Source organism: Dermacentor silvarum, chromosome 2 (genome assembly GCF_013339745.2).
Source record: "Dermacentor silvarum isolate Dsil-2018 chromosome 2, BIME_Dsil_1.4, whole genome shotgun sequence".
Classification (NCBI taxonomy): domain Eukaryota; kingdom Metazoa; phylum Arthropoda; class Arachnida; order Ixodida; family Ixodidae; genus Dermacentor; species Dermacentor silvarum.
Window position 1 is genome coordinate 8,343,651 of NC_051155.1, and position 11,605 is coordinate 8,355,255.

Genomic DNA, 11,605 nt, shown 5'->3' on the forward strand with positions numbered 1-11,605 from the left:
CCCTCTAACGTGCGCGCTAGGAATATAAAGCGGGTTGGCGCGGGCTCCACTCGTCAACTCCTGCGCTCTCTTCTCTTGCGTTCGTCGGCGGTCGCAGTTGATAAGCGATGGAAGCAAGACCGTCAACTAGTACCTCGACGCAATCCAACATCAGCGCCGAAGCACCAGTTCAAGACATCGTACCATCGTCTTCGTCGACGGCGGCAGAAGACAAGACGGCGCGCGGCCGACGCCGAACGCAAGCGTCGTAAGCGTGCTGCCGACGCCGAACTTCGTGAACGAGAAACCGCGGCCAGGCGTCAACGTCGGGCCGCGGACCCTTCGAGTCGAGAACGACACGCGGCTGCGACACGTCAGCGTCGGGCCGCGGACCCCGGCGTACGGGAACGAGAGGCGGCGGCGAGCAAGCGTCGTCGTCTGGAGGCCGCCGCCGCCGCCACGGAGCCCGTCGCCCCAGAGGGCGCTGGCGCGGAAGCCGTCGGGCAACGTCAACGGGACTTTGGGGGTGCCGACGCGCGCTTCAAACGCGAGTTCCTGGACCGGAGCTTCGGGCACAGCTCCGACGTGTGCGACCGGCTGTGGTTCGACAACAACTTAACCACGGTCGGGAACATGCGTAACGCGGCGCATCGCACGAACGCCTTGCGGGTTCTTTGGAGCGCGTTCGTCGTCGACGCCGCCAACAACAAGCCCGAAAACACCGGCGATAACGTCAGCGACGGCGTCAACGATAACGCCGGGTACAGCGGCTTCGTCGTCAACGGCGGCGGCGACAACGGCACCGGCAACAACAACGACAACAACGGCGGCGGATGCCTGGAGGGCACCGTGGCGTTGGCGCGCGTCATCCCCGTCGTCAGCAACATAGACGACGCGGACGCCGCTTCGCTGGAACGGTTCCGGGCGTTCGCGGTGTGGGCCTCGTGCAAGGACTCGCTGGTCCGTTCGGGCAATAATAATATAATATAATATAAAAATAAGAATCGCAGTGATGCCAATAAAATAATAACAGCTTTACGTTACCTACTTACGATTCTCTCTGCTCTCTCAACCCAGACCACCACCACCACACGAACAACACCAACACCACGGAACCCCACTATGCTCTGCATTTACACGTGTCCCTCGCGCGGGGGCATGCGGCGGAGCTTTTTCGGAGACTATGTAGTTGGCCTCGGCTTTAGTAAGCGTACGACTTGCATACGCCACCACATATTCAGGGAACCCTGGCTTGCGCTGCGCAAGGACAGCGCCAAGGCCAACACCGCTGGCGTCCGTGTGTACCTCTGTAGGGGCCGTAGGGTCGTAGTGGCGTAGTATGGGCGGAGACGTCAACAAACGATGGAGCGTTGCGAACGCGCCCTCGCACACTGACGACCACGAGTCGAGCGGCCCCTTACTGCCAAAGAGCTTCGTCAGTGGTGATGTAATAGTGGCGAAGTTTCGAATGAAACGTCGAAAGTAGGAACACAGACCTACGAAACTGCGCAGTTCTTGGACGGACGTAGGTCTGGGGAACTCGGCTACGGCCCGAAGCTTGGCTGGATCTGGGAGAATGCCATCCTTGAACAAGACGTAGCCCAGTATTGTCAGCTGCCGTGCTGCAAATCGGCACTTCTTTAGGTTCAACTGTAGGCCGGCGTTGCTCAAACGCGTCAAAACTTGCCGGAGGCGTTGAAGATGCCTGGAGAAGTCCGGAGCGAAAACGGCGACGTCGTCGAGGTAGCACAAGCACGTGTGCAATTTCAGGTTGCGCAAGACGGTATCCATCATGCGCTCGAAGGTCGCGGGCGCATTACACAGTCCGAACGGCATGACGTTGAATTCGTACAAGCCGTCGGGCTTGACGAAGGCTGTCTTCGGTTGAGCGTCCTCAGCGAGAGGGACTTGCCAGTACCCTGAGCGCAAATAGAGCGATGAAAAGAATTCAGCTCCTTGGAGGCTGTCAATCGCGTCGTCTATTCGTGGCAGCGGATAGACATCCTTGCGGGTTATCTTGTTGAGCCGTCGGTAGTCCACACAGAACCGTACGGAACCGTTCTTCTTCGCAACAAGAACGACCGGAGACGCCCAGGGACTGATTAATGGTCGAATAACATCCCGTCGAAGCATGTCGTCAACTTGCTCGTTAATTACACGACGCTCTGCAAGAGATACGCGATATGGACTTTGCCGCAGTGGCGGTTTGGAGCCAGTGTCGATGCCATGCGTGACAGTGGACGTGTGGCCCAGGGAAGTCTGCGCGACATCGAAAGATGGGCGAAATTCTTCCAACAGGCACAGAAGCTGTGAACGCTGGACCGGCGTAAGGTTTTCATCGATGGAGGAGCCAAATACATCTTCGGGCGATGAATCCGACTTCGAAACAGCATTGAGCGTACAAGAGTTGGGCCAGTGCGTGTCATCGGGTGCGTCGACAACTTGTGAGTCTTCGAGGGGTTCCACCCTGCCGAGACATTCCCCTCGCAGCAATGTGACAGTATATGGGGATGGATTGCTAACAAAAATAGCACTGTCACCGTGAGTGATTTGCACTGTCGCAAAGGGCACCAAGAATCCTTTCTTAGTGCGAATGCGGTCAGATGGCGAAAGGAGTGCAATTGTCTCGTAGAGACCGTCGCAGTACACTGACACAGCCGCTGACGCGTTCGGAGGCACTTGGGTATCATCTGTGACGAGTATCTTGTGCGAAAGCGATGGTCTGTCTGCCGGAGTCATCTCTGAGAACGGCGAGAGTTCTATTTCGGCGGGTGTGCAATGAATGACGGCGTTGTGGCGGGAGAGAAAATCCCATCCCAGGATGATGTCGTGCGAGCATGCAGGAATGATGATGAATTCGACGGCATACATGGCGTCCCTAATGACGACGCGAGCTGTGCATACTGCTGTTGGGTGAATACTTTGGGCGCTAGCCGTACGAAGGGATAGCCCCGAAAGTTGCGTCGTCACTTTTCGCAGGAAACGGCTAAGTTTGGCGTCCATAACGGATACGGCGGCTCCAGTATCAATAAGGGCAGATGCGCGAACACCGTCTACAAACACGTCTATTATGTTCGAAGGTCTCTGCTGAGGGCTTTCACAGTTCGATAGTGTCGCAGCCCTTGCCTCGTGAACTGCGACGTCTAGTTTTCCCGATCTCGTGCGACCTGACGTGGCCGCATCGGCGACAATGAGCGACGTCGTGGAGACGGTGAACGGCGGGTAGATGGAGCAGGGCGGAACTTCGGTGACCGAGGCGGTGGTGGTTCGTATTGCAAAACCCAGTATGCAATGCCCAGTGCCATGCCTGATTATGGGCCCAGTGTCGCGCGGTGGATGCTGGGCAAGGCGCGGCATACTGGGAGGCACTGGGCGCGGGGTACTGGTGCGAAAGGCAGTTCTAGAGTGAGAAATACGTGGTGCCTGGCTACCTCATATATATTTTTTCGAATACAGAAAGAAACAGAACGTTGTAATGCAGTAAAAAATAAAAAAGGTAAAACAAAAAAGTATCGCCAAGGTCCCAATCCCGGTATCTTACCACTAGGCCACGCTGATACGTGATTTCCGATTCATATTTTGCCATGTAAACGCACAGAAACAGTTGTAGCTTTGCACAGACGTCTCGCGCAGACATGGTAGATGCGATATCGCCTTCAACTAAAACTTACGCCTCTATCAGAACGATAAAGTTGTTGCCCGTATCGCATAGTATGCCTGGAAGTGCTGCAACACTGATTTGCTTTTTCGATTCGTAAAATAACTACGAAAAAAGCCTTAAATGAACCGCCAACCCGGAATGTTGTACGGGCCGGAGACGCCAGGTGGCGCAGAGCAGTGACGACTGGATCGCATTGCGCTCCGCTTCTTGAAACGATTTCATGCGGAAATTTCACCGAAGCCCACCTAAGAAGTATATATTATTTTTAGTGAAGTTGAGACGATTGGAAGGACACCAATACCTGGGACCTGGACCCGCTTCACGAGGACCTATCAACATAAGAAGAAACGAGTTGCACAAACGGAGCCAACCCTAACAACGCCTTCAGTCGGCGGCGCAGCGCGGGGACGCTCGCATGGGCGGGGTGCGGCGACGAGTGTGTGCGTGGACTTTCTAACAACCATAAAACGGACTTTTTCGGACATTCTCTCGCCAAGTAAGAAGCCAAAGGTGAGCGATATTTACCTCCCATTTGGATTTTTGTGCGCGAAAACCCACGTATTTGGCAAGAAACGAGTCAGCCTAACAGTAGACCTAGCACGACGGAAAGCGGTGCTCGACAGCATGCCTGAAGAGGCCTAACAATTTTTCGCCCATATGGATGTCGACGAGGAGCTTCCCGGCCCCTCTCGGGCGTCGGAGGACAAAGCAAACCAAGCGAGTAGCGTCTCGCAACGAGTGGAATTAAATGAGGAAACGCGGGCGTTGAACGACGCGTCTCTCGACAACGAGAAGAACGCCGACGCGGGTCTCCTTCGTGCGTGGACGGAAGACGGCTGGCACACCGTTCTTTCACGCCGACAAAAAAAAATCGGAAAACAACCCGAGAAGGAAACCGAAAAGAAAAATGGAAAATCACCGGGCAACTCGCCCGCCGCCACAGGAGGAGAGAGTCAAACTAAGCGGGATTTCCGACGTAGAAAACGCCGCGGCCCGCCGCCCCTCCCAAAGGAGGATATAAAGGTTATTTTGAGACCACACAAAGGCCTCATAGTCAAGAATCTGCTCGGATCAGAGCTCTCTGTGGCAGTGATAGAGGCCTGCCGAAACAATTTCGGAGGGGACAGCTTTTTACTGCGGGTCCATCCCGGATCGAACATCGTAATATTATCTACGCCACACGAACAAGTGGCGGGCAGGCTGAGATAGATCAGTCAGTTGAAAATCAGAGGACAGATTCACCCCTTTAACGCGTACGTGACAGACCCTGAGGACGTCTTGCGAGGTATCGTTCACGGACTCCCACCCGGAACCACCCAGGCCGAACTTATGGCCAACCTACGAATACGGACTCAAGGGGTGAACATAGAGAGAGCCAGGATGCTGGGCTCTTCGAAGTCAGCAATAATAACTTTTACGGGCAACGTACTACCGAGGTGCGGCTACTTCATGGGTGCAGAGGCGATCTGTTACCCATATAAGCCCACCATACAAGTTTGCAAGATCTGTCGGTCAACAGGACATCGAACCGACGTGTGCCCGACTCCGAACGCCAATGTGTGCTCCAAATGTGGGGCATCTAATCCGAGCCAAGGACACGAATGTATCCCGAACTGCGCCATATGCGGTGAGGAGCACGCGACGGGAGACACATCGTGCAGAAAGAAACTGAAAAACGTGCCTCCCCGAATATCGCGAGTGGAGCAGCCTCGAAGAAAAACATAATGGACCAACAAGGAGAGCGAATTCCCTCAGCTCGAGCAACAACGGCAAAAACCTCATCGCTGGTTTAGCTCGGAGCGACAGGAAGCGGCGCAACAGAGCCGGCAGGGATCCAGATCGCCGTCAAGATCGAGATCAAGATCACGGAGTCAGCAACAACCAACTACAACCAATAGACCTGAGGAGACCCTCGGGAAATGCAACATGAAGAAAATACCTAGTAGCAGCGGAGAGAAGAGCTCCCCGCAGGCTGGGAAAGCAGAGGACGAAGCCGCAGCCGCCAGCCGGACAACCAACCAGGTGAGCTGGGTGAGAGTAGTGTCTCCCAGTGCTCCAATAACTGATAACCATCAGTATAGGAAAATCATAGAAGAGAATAAAAGATTAACACAACAAATTAAGCAGCTTAGAAATCAAATGACCGCGGAACGCAAAGAGTATCAATTGGCAATCTCATCAATGGAGAAAAAATTCGAAAATGCCATTAAAACACTGCAAACCTCAGGGTCGGTAGGCAACCCTAACGAGGGTAAGAAAGAGGTGCAAAAGCGTCCTACCCACGAGGAAAAAACAGAAACGAGCGAAGGGATGGGCGAAGACATATTCGGTACCCCGTCGCAAAGCAGCGAACTAATACAGCAAGTGCAGACCCAGGTTCAGGAAAACAGGGAAGGTATAGCAAATTTCAATAAACTTTTAGGCGATTTCATGACGGAAATTAAAGCTTTCGTCGGAGAAGAACTGAGAATTCAGAGGCAGTACGTTAACGAAGCCGTGGGAGGATTGCAGAGGGCAATAAATAAACGCCCCCTCTCCACCCCAGTTGGTGACAAACCATCAAAAGCGGGCCGCGACGACGCGGATACGCCCATGCAGCATGGCCAAAAATAATACGAAAAGTGCAGAACAATTAGAGATTTGGCAGTGGAACTGTCGCACTTTTCACAAGCGCGCAGCAGCACTCCAAAATTACATAATCTCGGCTCCGATTCAGCCAGACGTAATATGCCTGCAGGAAGTTGGCCCAAAGATGGTCAAACTACAGGGATATTACTGTCTCCAAGATCTCAATTATCCCCGCGTAGCCACACTGGTTAGCAAGAGTATTGCAGCAAAGATGGAACATATAGATAGCCTAGAGATAAATCATCAAATAATTAGCCTCCTTCCTCTGAAGAGAGGCAGGGCGAGGACTGTGATAGTAAATCTATACAGTCCTCCTAAAGATAGAAATGAGGACTTTGCAGAGCTCCTTACGGAGGCAGTCAGAATTGCAGGGGCCAGAGACAGACTCGTGGTGTTGGGTGACTTTAACGCACCCAACACCACTTGGGGCTATCCGAGGGATTCTCCCAAGGGAACGCGTCTCGAACACGCCGTATCCAAACTAGGGTTGAGCCTAATTACGCTCCCCACCACGCCTACGAGGATGGGTAACAGCGTAAGTAGAGACACGTTTCCAGACCTCACCTTCACACGTAATATTAAGGACACCAACTGGACAAATCTCGAAGAGAACCTAGGCAGTGATCACCAAATAATCGGCATTTCCCTCTCGACCCCCAAACTACGCAGGGTCATAGGGGACGTGGTCATCACTGACTGGGAAAGGTTCCGACGACACAGTCCCCCTCCCGACTCCGTACCGGAATCGATGGGGGACTGGTCAGAATACATAAGATCGTCACACAAACAAACATCTAAACGCATAGCAAGAACAGCAGAGACGCCTGCAGTAGACAGGCACCTGCTCCACCTGTGGGAGAGCAGGCGCAGTCTGCTGAAGAGGTGGAAAAACCAAAGACTAAATGGGAACCTACTCCGCAGAATCGCTGCTCTAGCGGAGGAGGCGAATCAGTACGCTAGCAAACTTGCGACCGAGGGATGGATCCAGTTCTGCAGCTCGCTACAGGACACACTGAGCACTGCAAAAACTTGGGTCATCCTGAGGAACATGCTCGACCCAGAAAATTCAAAATCGGTGACGAGCAAAACATTACAGAGAATCACGAACGATTTTTCGGGTACGGATGAGGAATTAATACAATTCCTTAAAAACAGATACATCGGAGAAGATACCAATACTACCAGAAGTCCAATTAACTACACGGGTGTTAAAAATGAGAGACTCGACGCCCCAATAACCAAGGAAGAGGTCTTTGCGGCAACTCAGGCGGCCAAAAAAAATACTACCCCTGGTGCAGACCAAATTACAAACGCAATGATTAGGAACCTCAGTGATAAAGTCATAGAGGCATTGACAAACCATTTTAATGAACACTATTGGCTCAAAGGGATGATCCCCGATGAATGGAAAGAAGCCAAAATTATAATGATACCGAAACCCGGGAAGAAGCCATCCCTGCATGCACTGAGGCCCATATCTCTGACGTCGTGCATAGGAAAGCTTTTTGAACGGGTTATTCACACTCGGCTTCAAAACTTCATAGAAGACAAGGGCCTATTTCCAGCCACTATGCTGGGTTTCCGCAGTGGCCTCTCCACTCAGGACGCATTCCTCCTATTACAAGAGGAAGTCCTGAACTCCGTACCCAAAGGAGGAGAACACTTAATACTAGCACTTGATTTAAAAGGAGCGTTCGACAATATCTCACATAGGGCCATCCTATCCGAATTAAACAACATCGGATGTGGTGAACACACCTTCAATTACATAAAGGCTTTTCTAACAGGGAGGAGAGCTACAATTAGTGTAGCACAAGTCACGTCGGAACGTTTTCAGATGCCGAACAAAGGTACCCCTCAAGGAGCCATCATCTCTCCTCTGCTCTTTAATATCGCAAATAGAGGACTCGCACGGGCCCTGGATGATGTACCGCAGTTGAGATACACCTTATATGCGGACGATATCACTTTATGGGCAACGCGCGGATGCCTGGCTAGCAAGGAGCAGACACTCCAAGAGGCTGCAACAGCAGTTGAAAATTTCGCCAGGGCCAGCGGACTCAGTTGTGCCCCAGATAAATCCGAAATTATCAGGGTACATGAAAAAAGATAGAAACGTAATGGAGACATAGACGTACAAATTGAAGGAGTCAAAATAAAAGAGGTAACCGTTGCACGAATTTTTGGTTACTGGGTTCAGAGTAACGGAAAAGCAAACCACACAATAAACATGTTAAAATCAGCGACAAAACAAGTCGCCAGAATGATACAAAGAATAACATATCACAAAAAAGGAATGAAGGAGGTGGATACAATTAGATTAGTACAAGCCCTTGTAATGAGTAAGATAACGTATAGTCTACCTTTCCACACACTAAACAAAAGTGAAGAAGCGAACATCGAGTCTATAATTAGGAGTGCCTACAAAGTGGCCCTAGGGCTACCGGTAGGCACACCAACCCAAAAATTGTTAGACCTCGGAGTACATAATACCTACTCCGAGCTAAACACAGCGGTACCGAACGCACAGAGAAGTCGTCTAAGCCAGACGAGGGCGGGGAGAGAGATTCTCGCTAGGGTGGGCTTCCCACCGTACCCCCAGAACCTGGACGAGGTACTGGTGGAAATCCCGGATCCCGTCCGATGCAAGATCTCGGTCGCTCCCCTGCCCAAGAACATGGACCCAAACCAAAACAAAAAGCGGAGAGAGGAGAGGGTAAGATGGCTCCGTAAACACCTAAAAAACAAAACAAATGTTTTGTATGTGGACGCTTCGAGGTACAACTGTAAACGGGCCGTTGCAACAGTAATTGGCAGCGAAAAGAGAATGATGACGAGTGCCTCCCTGTACACGTCCTCGATCGCAAGGGCGGAATGCTTTGCCATTGCCCTGGCGATCAAAGAGCAAGAACGAAGGGAGGAACCACACACGACTATTATCTCCGACTCGCAGGATGCGTGCCGTTTCTTTTTGAACGGCCGCCTCCCCATAAAAGTTAAAGATTTCCTTGGCGGGAGATTGACAAACAGGTAGAGGTTGATCTGGTGTCCGGGACACACAGGCCTGGAGGGAAACGAGAGTGCGGACGCTTTTGCTCGAGGGCTCACGAACCGAGCAGAGCCTCGACCGCACTGCAAATTCCCCCAAACATTCCAGGAGGAGTCAACCGAGGAGGACAATGACCCCTCGCGAAGTTCTTGCTCACCAGCGTGGCACGCGACGAAAATACAGCACCCCCCACAAATCATTAGAAGGGGAGGACGCCATAGACCTCCGCAGGATTCAAACGGGGGTCTTTTCAAACCTACAAAGATTAAACAAAATTTTTCCAACGCTGTATGGGCACGCCTGTCCGTGGTGTGGTGGCTCGCCATCGCTATACCACATTTCGTGGGGTTGCCAAAATAGACCACCAAATTTAAATACCTTTTTAGGTAAATTTGAACTATTGAACACTTTGGAGCAATGGGAGGCACAACTCGCCAGCTCTGACCCCGAGGTGCAGCTAGCACTTCTGGGTCACGTAAGGCAGGCGGCAGAGGCCAGTGGAGCCCTGGACTTGGGGCCCCACCCATCGAGCTCATAACCTTTCACCCCAACCCCTTTTCAATAAAGTTATTCCTCCTCCTCCTGTACGGGCCGTTACTGCCGATTTTGACAGCCGTTTCTTATTCTTCGCGCAAAGGTAATGCAACATTTTCATAGCTCGACAATGCTTTTCAATCGACACGTATGTTTAGACACTTATGTCCGTAAGAGAAGCGGTCGGTTAATACGGCTGACAGCCTTCGGAGACAGCACATATGTTTATAACACGTATGTTTATAACACGTCGTATCGGCGCTCATCGCTTGTTTTGCTGACACTGTACACACGAAAGAATTGTCTGTTTAAAACATCGATGGGAAAGGTGAACTACAGAGTGATTTATACTCGTTAGACTTGTTTATTCCTCAGCCTACACGGGCCGATAGAGTGTAGACAAACTCGGCGGGTACGGTAGGCTTAACGTTGGGTTGAAGCGAACGATCTCGGTGTGGGTACCTGGCGAATGCGAAAATGTTTGTATTTGAGCTTCAGAACCTTTTAACTATTATTTTTAGTACAGCAGGGAAAGTGGAAGCGCACGAGTCACCGCAGCTTTGTCTATTTATTTATATATATTTATTTATTTATTTATTTATATACAATACCTACAGCGCCCTCTAGGGCATTATTGTAGGGGGGAACATCAGAAATAAATCACAAGACATATACTATAAGTTAGGCAAATGATGCAGCATATAAATCATCTAAATACCTATGCACTATTTCAATAAAAAGCAAAAACAAAAACTAATATACAGTAAATATTACTATACAGTACTAATATTCAGTAAAAAGCAAGAACAAAACTAATATACAAAGATGAACAAGCATGTCACGCACAGACAAAAGAAGAACATCTAAATATAGCGATCTCGGCTAACATCGTTGGGAATAATCAACAAAAGGGATAAAACATGCAAGAACAAGCAATATTGCACTCATATTAACACGTGGTTCTGTAAAGCCGTTAGAAAGTATGTGGGAGGGGCAGTAGCAATTTGCGCAGGTAGACCGTTCCAGTCGTGCACGGTTCGTGGAAAAAAGCTGTATTTGAATGCGTTTATTCGGCAACTGTATTCGCGTGCCTTTAGTGGGTGGTCAGTGCGGGCGGAAATGTAGCTGGGCTCCTTTATGTATTTCTCTTTTTGGATGCCAGTGTTATTGTTTAGAACATTATAAAAGAAAGAGAGTCTGAGGTATTTTCGCCGGTTTTCAAGTAACGGCCATCCCAACTTGTCGCGCAAACCAGAAGACCTCTTTTGAAAATTATAGTCGCCAGATACGAATCTGGCAGCCCGTTTTTGGACGCGCTCAAGTTCTTCAACGTTGAGCTTTGTATGCGGGTCCCAGGCGGCGCAAGCGTACTCGAGTATAGGACGAACACTTGAAATATATAAAGTTTCCTTTAGCTTAACGGGAGCATCCTTAAAGTTACGTCGGAGGAAGTTTAATGTGCGGCTGGCTTTCGCTGCGATATAGTTGACATGTGTATTCCAAGATAAATCAGTGGAAAAAATGACTCCTAAGTACTTATAAGTTGAGACAGCAGATATTTCTGTGCTACCAAGGAAGTAGTCTGCTTGAAGGAATTGTTTCTTTTTCGTAAACCGGACCAGATTACATTTCGAGAGATTCAGCGCCATATTCCATTTTTGGCACCAAGAGTACACGGAGTTGAGGTCATGCTGTAGTGTAACTGCATCTGCTTCAGAGGATATGGTGCGGTAGACACAGCAGTCGTCAGCGTA